This window comes from Protopterus annectens, chromosome 10.part0 (assembly GCF_019279795.1).
Source record: "Protopterus annectens isolate FY-2018-M chromosome 10.part0, PAN1.0, whole genome shotgun sequence".
Lineage (NCBI taxonomy): Eukaryota > Metazoa > Chordata > Ceratodontiformes > Protopteridae > Protopterus > Protopterus annectens.
In genome coordinates this window covers 1,112,286,010-1,112,296,359 of record NC_056744.1, presented here as the reverse complement: position 1 = coordinate 1,112,296,359, position 10,350 = coordinate 1,112,286,010, and positions in this window count along the sequence as shown.

The window sequence follows — 10,350 nt, the reverse complement described above, 5'->3', positions numbered from 1 at the left end:
TGTCCAGGTATTTTCTTGGCCCTGACAGCATACACAGGATAGGCCAGCAAGGTCAGATGAGGATATAGTTAATAGAAGCACTTGGGTGACCGAGAACAATGTTACTTTGATAGGCAATGCTGCTATAAGAGCTAGGTCTGTTGGCAACAGTCCTAAGAAATGCTCTACTGTCTTTGCTGTGAGATTCCTGTCCCAGAGACTTCCCATACTCTGGAACCGACTACCTATCTATGTCAAACAGAGCTCCTCATTAGCACTCTTTAAGAAAAATTTTGATGATTGGATGGGAAATAGGAAATTCACCCCAGGGATCACTTCTGCGGCTCTGCTCGGCAGGGGCACAGGAAAATAATTTTCTTGGGTGGCGAAAGCCAGGGTACTTTTTCGGCTAGGCTTATATAGGCCATAGGGCTAATAGCCTAGTACCTACCTATGAACCTATGAACCTATGAGCAATGATGCCTCTACAACCAGAACAGCTCACACCTCTAGAACCGCAGAATCTAGCATCCCCCTTTTTGCTCACTTCCCCTTAACCAATAACAATGGTTTCCAGAGAGAACCATTTTCGCAAGCAAGTGAGAAGGGGTGTGCACAACATCTGAACGATGTCAGCACAAAGTGAGCAAGGAGCAGACAGTAAATAACCTTACTTTTAATATCTCTTCATATTTCCTCACTGCTGATCAGTTTTATCTTCTGAATAAAAGACTTTCCTTCATTCCCTCACAAGCTTCAGATCTTGCAGATGTCTTATTTGATTTAAGACTTTTTGCATGAAATATATCTTTGCCACAAATGAATACTGATCAGCAACATGTTTACACTATGTTCAAGAAACCCAGTGCTTTTACTCCAGATATCCACCCCTTGGTAGAAGCTTTTGCAGAAGTATGTGACAAAGAGATATGTAATTTGTTAACTGAAAGACATAAGCACAGTCATTAAAACTTGACACCAGGCCAGAATAAAGCCCTACATGAGCTACGAACAGCTCAACATTTAGAAATATGCCCTGCTGATAATGCCCTGCTGATAAGGGTGGAGGCATTGTGGTGCTCAACAGAGATCATTATATAGCCCGGATGTTGTCCATGTTGAGTGCTGAGACTACATATGTGAATATAGCTAAGTACAGAGTGGATGGGCTTATTTTTTAGTATATGATCTATTGATGACTGGATTGATCAGTCAAGAGCTCTTTGAATATTTTACTGTTGCAAGTCCATTTATTGCAGTTTTGTATGGACTCCCTAAGACACATAAAAATTTTGTGAAATCCCCAATGATGCCTATTTTATTCAGCCAAGGATGGGTAAGAGAACCCTTATCAGTTTATGTCAAGAAGACCATTAGACCTGTTCTAGATGAGATTGACACAGTTTTGAAAGACTCTAAAAGTTTTTTGGAAGATTTATATATGTGGGCTGAGGTGAACCTCTGCAAATATGACTACATCTTTGTGACCTTTGATGTGTCATCTTTGTTCACAGTTATTCCAAACGATGTTGGGGTAGAATATGTCAGTCAGTATTTGACATACTATACATCGTTTTCCACCTATAAAATTGAGTTAATATGTTTGTTACTTGAAATTATACTTGAAAATAATGTTTTTGTGTTTGGTCATAATTTCTATCTATAGAAAACTGGTGTTGTGATGGGCACTGCATGCGCTAACAGCTACACTAATTTAGTGCTTGCATACTGGGAGAAAAATGCTGTTCTAGTAGGTAATGTGTATGCTCCTTTTATATCTTTCTAAAGGCGTTTCATGGATAATATATTTATCCTCTGAAAAGATGGTGAACATGACCTTAGTTCTTTCATTGATTTTCTGTATGGAATATGAGTTTTCTTAAGTTTAGTTGCATATCCCCCAGAGATGCTATAGATTTTTTGGACATCTCTGTCTGCAGATATGATCTGCATGAGCTAATTATGTGCATCTACAAAAAATCTTAGAAGAAAAATGTTCTCCACTTGAGAAGTAGTATACACCTAGGTCATGTTACTCACAATATTTTGAAAGGACAATTCCTTAATAACATAAGGCTACATAATAAAAATGTTCTCCACTTGAGAAGTAGTATACACCTAGGTCATGTTACTCACAATATTTTGAAAGGACAATTCCTTAATAACATAAGGCTACATAATAAAGGAGATGATGTGGTTACAGCCTTTCAACAACCTAAGAAAGATTTTATGGGTAGAGGCTACCGTAAGACTGCAGTAGACAAATGTGAAGTGGAGACAGTAGCTTTGAGAGACACTGTAGGGAAACCTTATTTCTCCAGGAGAAAAGAGCATAGACACCCTGTCCCCTTACCTCCACGTAATTGTGGCAAAAACCAATGTTTGTTTACATATTCCAATTATGTCAGTTTAGTCTGTGCTGTTTTAGGGAAGAACTGGCCTATTTTATTAGCAGACTCGAATGTCAGGAAAGTAGTTGATCTTGAACCCAAGTTTTATTTTAAGAATAATTTATCACTGAAAAGACAGCTGTGCTACAAGAGTTTAAATAGTTTTGGTAGGCCTGCTTCTGACAGGAAGGGGACTTTTAGGTGTCGTAACTACAAAACCAGCCAATTATATCTATACTTGTTCTTCATTTGTTCATCAAATTTCTGATACCACTATTAATTTGAATTTTGATACTGATTATAGTAGCAAAGACCTGGTTTATTTTGCTACAAGTTGCGCATGCAGTGCCTTCTATATAGGCAAGACCAATAGGATGTTCAAAGACAGTATTCTTGAACATTTAGATAACATTGCAAAATGCAGATGCACTAATGCTCTTACTAAACATGTCATGCAGAAAGGAATATGACATTCATTCAAATTTAAGGGAACTTGATATTAGAAACAAGACTGAAAGTAGTGAACAGAAATGGATACTTTTGTTGAAAGCATATATAGAACCAGGCTTGAACAAAAAGGTCTCACTCAAACCTGTATTGAGAAAGAGACCTCTGCAACATTGGTTGTCATGTTATTTTTTCTTTAGTGCTTATATGATATATTTTATTTTGTTGCCATTGTAATCGTTTTTGTTCATTGTGTTGGTTGTTTTGTAGATTCTGTGCTATGCTAGATATCAGTGTTGTTTTTGCATATTTGTATCATTGTTTCATTACAACAGTTGTAGTAAGGTTTCCATGCACAATACTGTGCAAACTGCAACTTTAATATTTCTTTATTTTTCGTTGGATAGGTGTAGTCACATGCTAGTGGCATCATTGATTATATATTGAGTTAAAATACGTTTTTCATTGTAATAACTGTGTTGTGTCTGACGGATTTTTTTGCTTTAGAATCATGATCTTCATCCTGCAGGTTTGCATAAGCTCTGATTTAGATAATTCTATCATGTCTTCTAGGATATGCATTGTTAATAGCAAGTAGTTAGCATAAATACATTTCTTATAGTTCCTTTTACTATATAATCCTTTTGCAAGTATTGCTAGGTTGCCATGTATGTTACAATCAGGAATTCTGTCTTGGGAAGGTTTCTATTTTATCTATATTGCTTATATGTGTGTGTTACTACTCTTAAGCTGACACTGCAGTTATATCCCATATTTTTTTATATTTTGTGATTTGCAACCTTTAATTGATGTATTCCACAATACATGTCAATATTTGTGTTTTGATATATGTGTCATTTCTACACAAGTATACATCTATGCCCTAGAGAGTTTCCATTATTATCTTTTAGATCATTTTGTGTCTTCACATTCTTTTGTCACTACATTATAATAGTTGAGGGTAAGCATTTATTTTTGTGTTTTGAAAACCTCAGCCTTTAATTTTTTTTTTATTCTTTATTGGCTATGTTTAGCCATGTAATTGTTGCATGTCTGAACATACATGGAGTTGTATACATCATTTATCTTGACCACTGGATTGTGTCTGACAGTCTTTGTTTGAAGAACTTTTTTGCAGGTTTATACCAATTTAAGCTTAGAATATTTTTAACTATGTCTTTGAAGAAGTGGTTCATATTACAAGTTGCTAACATATATACTCTGTATATTTTTTACATGTTTAATATAGTGCTACACTGATGAGTTTTTATTTCAATAGTTTTTTAAAATAGTTACTAATTCTGTAACTAGAAATTTTGTTTTGGGAAGGTTTCTGTTATGCATGTAGAGACAAGTTATTCTTCATAAAACGGTTTAGCAATCTTAGTGCATATTGTTTACATTTGAGGGTCAGGAACGTCGTAATTGCAAGTTGCTAATGCAATAGTCTTTTAAGATAGTTATCAATTCCATAACTAGGAGTTTTGTTCTGGGAAGCTTTTTTGCCTTCTGTCATTGCGTATGTAAAGAAAAGCTATGGTTCTTGAGTTGATTTAGCAATTTTAGGGTATATTGTTTATACATCCAATGATTAGAGACACCCAAATTGTAAGTTACTAAAGTAAATATGTTCCTTATGTATTTCCTTTTGGATGTTTAACGTATGCACTTTATTATGGATGCATTCTTATTTCAACTGTTTTACATGATAATTACTATTTCCGTAACCAGGAATTTTGTTCTGTGGAATCTTTTGCTACTGTTTCTAAGCTGATTTAATAATTTTAATGTATATTGTTTACATCCAATGATTAGTGACATTCAAAGAAAGCACTTTATAATAGATGAGATTTTATTTTACCAGTGGCTTAGAATTTAATTACTTTTTATAATGTGTATTTAGTTAATAATGAATGATGTGAAAGCAGTACTATAGAGATGTCTTTCTAGTGATCTTAAATATGCACTTTTAATAGAATTTTAAGTCGTTTCTTTTTTAGGTAGCAGTTAACTCGTTACATGAGTTTTATTGCTTAATTGATTTGATAACATGTGACTGTTCTAAGCTATTATGATTGGCTGTGTCTTACTTTTTAAATGTCTTGGTTTATTAGTTGTCAGTTAATGGTCTGCGGAAGAAGAATACTTTCTGTGAAAGCACTTATTTGTTTTAGTCAATAAAAGCTTTTTGGATTCTCATTGTGAATAGTTTGTACAACCGTGTTTGGAAGGGGTCTTTGATTCTTTTGAACTCCTAATTATTGCCATGACTTTCTTCCTTCTGTCATACAACGTATTGATTTTGTGACTCCACCAGGGTGGCATGTTTTTTGAGTTAGTTCTGCACTTCTTCCTGCTGGGTACAGCTGCTTTTATGCCACTATTAACATGCTTCTACAGGGTTTCTATGAACAGTTCCATAGGCAGCAGTGTTCTCAGGGTTTATGGGGGCTTGAAATTTAGCCAGGTTATCAGTTAACAACAGGAAATTAGCCTTAGAGTAGTTTCTGAATATTCCAGGTTTAGCTGGGGGTCCAGGTTTTATTTTTACATCAAAGGAGACAATTTTGATTTCTGACCTTACCAGGGAAGACATTATAGTAGGGGGTATGCAGCACCCTCCCATATTAGTGAGGACAAGATCCAGTATGGTTGCATCCCTGGTTGGTGCATTGGCAAACTAGTCCAGGGAGTTTGTGTTTTACAAAATCCAGGAATCTCTGCACCTGTATGGTTGGTGTTGTATAGGATTCCCAGTTAATAGTGGTGTAATATGGTATTGGGTTGGATGGTGAGTGTTTCCAATAAGTTTAAATACATGGTATGGTTTCTGGGGTCATGGGGGGACATATAGCTTGCAAGAAAGTGGTATTGGATTTTAACTATGGTGATTTGAAAATAGAATTGCTCAAGTGCATTGTCCTGTTTGACCAGCCTTGAGGTATATTTATTTTTGATGTAAATCAAGACACCTCCACCTTTAGTCCCTGTCTGTGTAGTAGCTGATCTAAATGTGTGAAAGGCTTTATAACCTTGCACTGTCGGTGTGCTCTCCATGACTTGAAACCATGTCTCAGTGACCGCACAGATGTCAGCATTCTCTAGGGTGAAGAGAGCTTCTAGGGAGTGGAGTCTTTGTTTAGACTCCTAGAATTCAGCAGTAACACCTTAAGATTTTCTTTGTTTTGATTTGCTATGTTGGAAGTATTTTTAATTTGGCATTGCCTAAAAATGGCACTATGGAAGAAGACAATGTTTTAGCAAATATTTGAAAGCCTCGCGGGGAGAGGTGTAGACTATCCCTGGCAAAGTAGTGTAGTCTGTTATCCATCTCCTTCTATGCAGACAAATATTGCACCTCCTTAGAATTACACCAGAAACTAAGACAATTATTAAAGTCAGTCATATTTTGTTCACATTGTGGCATCATCCTTGGAGAAGGTAACATGCTGCACAATGCTAGGCTCATAACAGCTTGAGACACATATTCCAAGAGCTCCATGATGTCATTCTTCATATAGTCTAGGAAGGTACATCTCATGTCATTTACTCCCACATGGACTATGATTAAGTCATACTGATACTTGTGGTCCACTGACCTCAGTGTGTGTATAATGTGGTGGATCCTAGTATCTGATAAGCAACTCACCTTGACTTTCTCCTTACTCAGCCTGATGAGAGGGACATCAGTGTGTCTCATGATGCAATCTCCAATGACCAGAATGTTGGATTGTGTGGTGGCTTGCCTTATGGGATTAGAAGTCGAGGCTGCATGAGATATGGCTCTATTTGTTGATGTGGGTGTTATTTGGGGCTGCTGATGGTATTTGTTATGTGTACTTCATCTAAGAGGTCTTTGTGGTTTAGGAAGGTTACATTTAAGTGTTTCAGCATACATGGGTCTATATGTCTGCTTTGAATTGTGTATGATGGGTGCAGCATGTGTACTACTGACAACTTTATTGACATTAGAAGTACTTTTATGTGAGAGCTTTGCCTCCAGTGACATTGTGTAAATACATCTCTCACATACCATATTAGTTTGTTTGAGAATTAACTGGATCTCAGTATTCATGAGGTAATTACTACATTGCCTCAGGATGCCCATATCCACCAAGCTTTTAATGGAGATAGTTGGAAAGTTCATAGCCATGGCAACAGACCCTTTTTTATTGATTAGACAGTTGGAGTGAGAATATATCAGGAGTATCCGGTTTGCAACTCTGGTGACAGTGCGTGTCACTGCAAACTAGTTGTCTTATGTGCAACTAGGTGTTGGTGAAATTTCATTCATTCTTTTACAGGTAAAATGTCACTGAAGGTGCCTGTGTCTGTACAAGGCACTGACAAACAATTGAGAGGAAACTATTACAGAGACCCTAAAAATTTAAGCATGAAGTATTTAGGTAGATATTCTGAAGTTAGAAACAAATCAAACAGTACTTACTGAAAAAAAAAATATAGCTTGTCAAGAATGATGAAAAGGGGGCAGTCACATGAATGGCTACTGCCTGACGACTACTAGTACTGGTCTCACCACAGCTTCACTCTTATAGGTTCATAGGTTCATAGGTAGGTACTAGGATATCAGCCCAAGGGCCTAAATAAGCCTAGCCAACAAGGTTCCCTGGCTTATGCCACCCAAGAAAGTTAATTTCCTGTGCCCTTGTCGAGCAGAGCCACATAAGTGATCCCCGGGGTGTATTTCCTATTTCCCATTCACTCATTAAGATTTTTCTTGAAGAGTGCTAATGAGGAACTTTGCTTGACATAGATGGGTAGCTTCATCCAGAGTATAGGAAGTCTTTGGGACAGGAATCTATCCCTCCAGCATGTCCTGTTTATTGTGGTGACAAGGGTTAGGTCCCTAGAGCATGTAGCTTGGAGGGATTGGGATTTATTTAGGTGTAGCATGTCCAACAGCTCTGGGTTTGACATAGCTTTATATGTTAGACAGAGATCTCCTCAGAGTAGGCGATATACTACAGAGTATAGCTGGAGTTTTTTGAGACTGTCAGTGTAGGACATCTGTTTGAGGCCAGTAATTCTCTTTGTGAGGTATTTCTGTGGCTTTTCCAGCTGCTGCAGATGTCTTGTGAGGTACATTCCAAAAGGGGCGTTGTACTCTATAATGGGTCTAATGAGTGCCAACCAGAGCGGAACAATGACCTCTTTTTTCCTGGATGAGAACCCTTTTGTGATGAGGTGCATCACATAGAAGGATTTCCTGACTACTGTGGCAATGTGATTATCAACGGAGAGGCTACTGTCCACCTGGGTCGCAAGGTCTCTTATCACACATTTGGCATTAAGTAGACTGCCATTTATGTGGTAGTTCATGGGTACAGAGTTTTTACCAAAGGGGATGACAATGCACTTTTTGGTATTCGGCTTGAGGTCATGCCTCTGATACCAGGCATCTGTCTCAGTGACGCCCTTCTGTACGATGTCCACATCTTTTGGGGACTCGACTATGGCTCCTAGTTGGCAGTCATCTGTGAACTTCATTAGCCAAAGGCCTTCTGCATTAGCCTATACATTAGAGAAGTAGATACCAAACAGGAGAGGTCCCAGGACCAAACACTGTGGTACTCCACTTGTCACTGGTTTGAAGTCAGATTTGGAGTCTGCAACTTTTACAGTGTGGGTTTGGTCAGTGAGCCAGTTGGCAACCTATCTTGTGATGGAGGGATTTATACCTAGTTTAGTGAGTTTAGCTATAATTCCAGAATGGGGGATGGTGTCAAAGGCCTTGGTGAGGTCAAGATAGGCTGTATGAAATACCTTACCCTTGTCTACGGCTTTGGTGACTGCCTCAAAGAAGTCGATCAGGTTCAGAAGGCATGATCTGCCTTTCACAAACCTGAACTGGGTGTGGACCAGAGTTTGGAGGTCAGTAACATTTTTGTTTATGAGTTCCATGATGATACCTTCCCTGGCCTTTCAGACCAGGCTCATCAGGCTAATAGGGTGATAGTTCCCAGGATCAGTGGTTGATCCCCCTTTGTGGAGTGGGATACCTGTTGCTGTGCACCATTCAGTGGGCACAAAGCCTGACATGAGACTATGATTGAACATGGTGCTTAGGTGGGGAGCCAGTTCATTCTGAAGTTCGTATAAAACGTAGCCTGGGATGTTGTCCGGTCCCATGGATGCTGTGTTTTTGGTTTTAGAGAGTGCAGCTTTTACCTGCATATATGTGATTACAGGGACTCTGCATTCTTCCTGTATTGATATGGGCCCTTTAGGGGGTGAGAGGGGGGTAAAGTTAGCACTGAACCTATCTGCCAGGATGTTGGCAATATCAGTTAGTTCTGTAATTTTCATGCCATTGTGCTGTAACTCAGAGCAGATCTGGGTGTTGCCATTGAGATTCTTGACATAGCTATAAAATGCTTTGTGGTTGTCCTTAGAATTATTGATGATTTTGTTTTCATAGCTAGCTTTGGAGGATCCTATAAGGGATCTCAGCTTCTTACTGAGGCTGACCAGGGAGCTCCTCCATTCATGGGATTTTACTCTCTTTTGCAACAGTTTCTTCCTTCTGTTGTACAGTTTGTTTATGGCAGGGGACCAACAGATTGGCTTCCTTTTTTTGGAGGATAGCGTCTTGGATCTGTTTGGGATAGCACGATCTATGCACTCATGTAAGTGCTTATAGAGTGCATTTGTGTTGGATTCAGCAGTCGTGACTTTATTATCCATCTGCATGGGTGTCATGAAGTTCGCCACTTCTGTGTTAAGAAGCTTGAAGGTGGCTTTGGAGAAATTTTTTACTGTAGTTTCCTTAATGGTGGGTGGGGGCGGGATGCAGATATCTAGGGTGATTAGCTTGTGGTCAGATCTGACCAACGAGGAGTTGATTTCAGGTGTGGAACATCGGTCACTCATGTTGGTAATGACTAGGTGTAGGATATTGTTGCCCCTGGTGGGGTGTGGATAAGTTGATCCAGGACACTGGAATTTATGAATTCTAGAAAGCGTTGAGCGAAGGAGTTGGTACATCAGTAGTTTTCCCAGTTAATGGTGGGGTAGTTGAAATCGCCCATTATTAGGGTGTTTGGTTATACCCTAATATTTTTTAGCATTTTTCAGTATATCAAGAAAAGAGGAGTGGGAATCCTAGGGCATGGTGGGGGATCTGTAGCAAGCTACAATTTGGATTGCAGTTTTACCCAGAGTTAGTTGCACTTGGATAACCTCAGATGCATAAAGCTGCACAACTAGCCTGGAGGTGTGGATATCCTTAATGAATATGGACACACCTCCACCTTTGGTGTTCCAGTCCAGGTTAGATGGCTGAAAAGTGTGGTATGAGTTATAGCCTGGTAATGCAGGGGGTCCTCTCTAGAGCCTTGAACCAGGTCTCAGTCACTGCACAGATGTCAATGTTCTCCATTTTAAGGAGTGCCTCGAGTGAGTGCATTTTGAGATTTAGACTTCTAGCATTGAGTAGCATTACCCTCAGTTTTTGCTTGCCTGCTCCTGTTATAGTAGTGAATTTGTCCTTTGAACCTTGCCTAAAAAATGCACT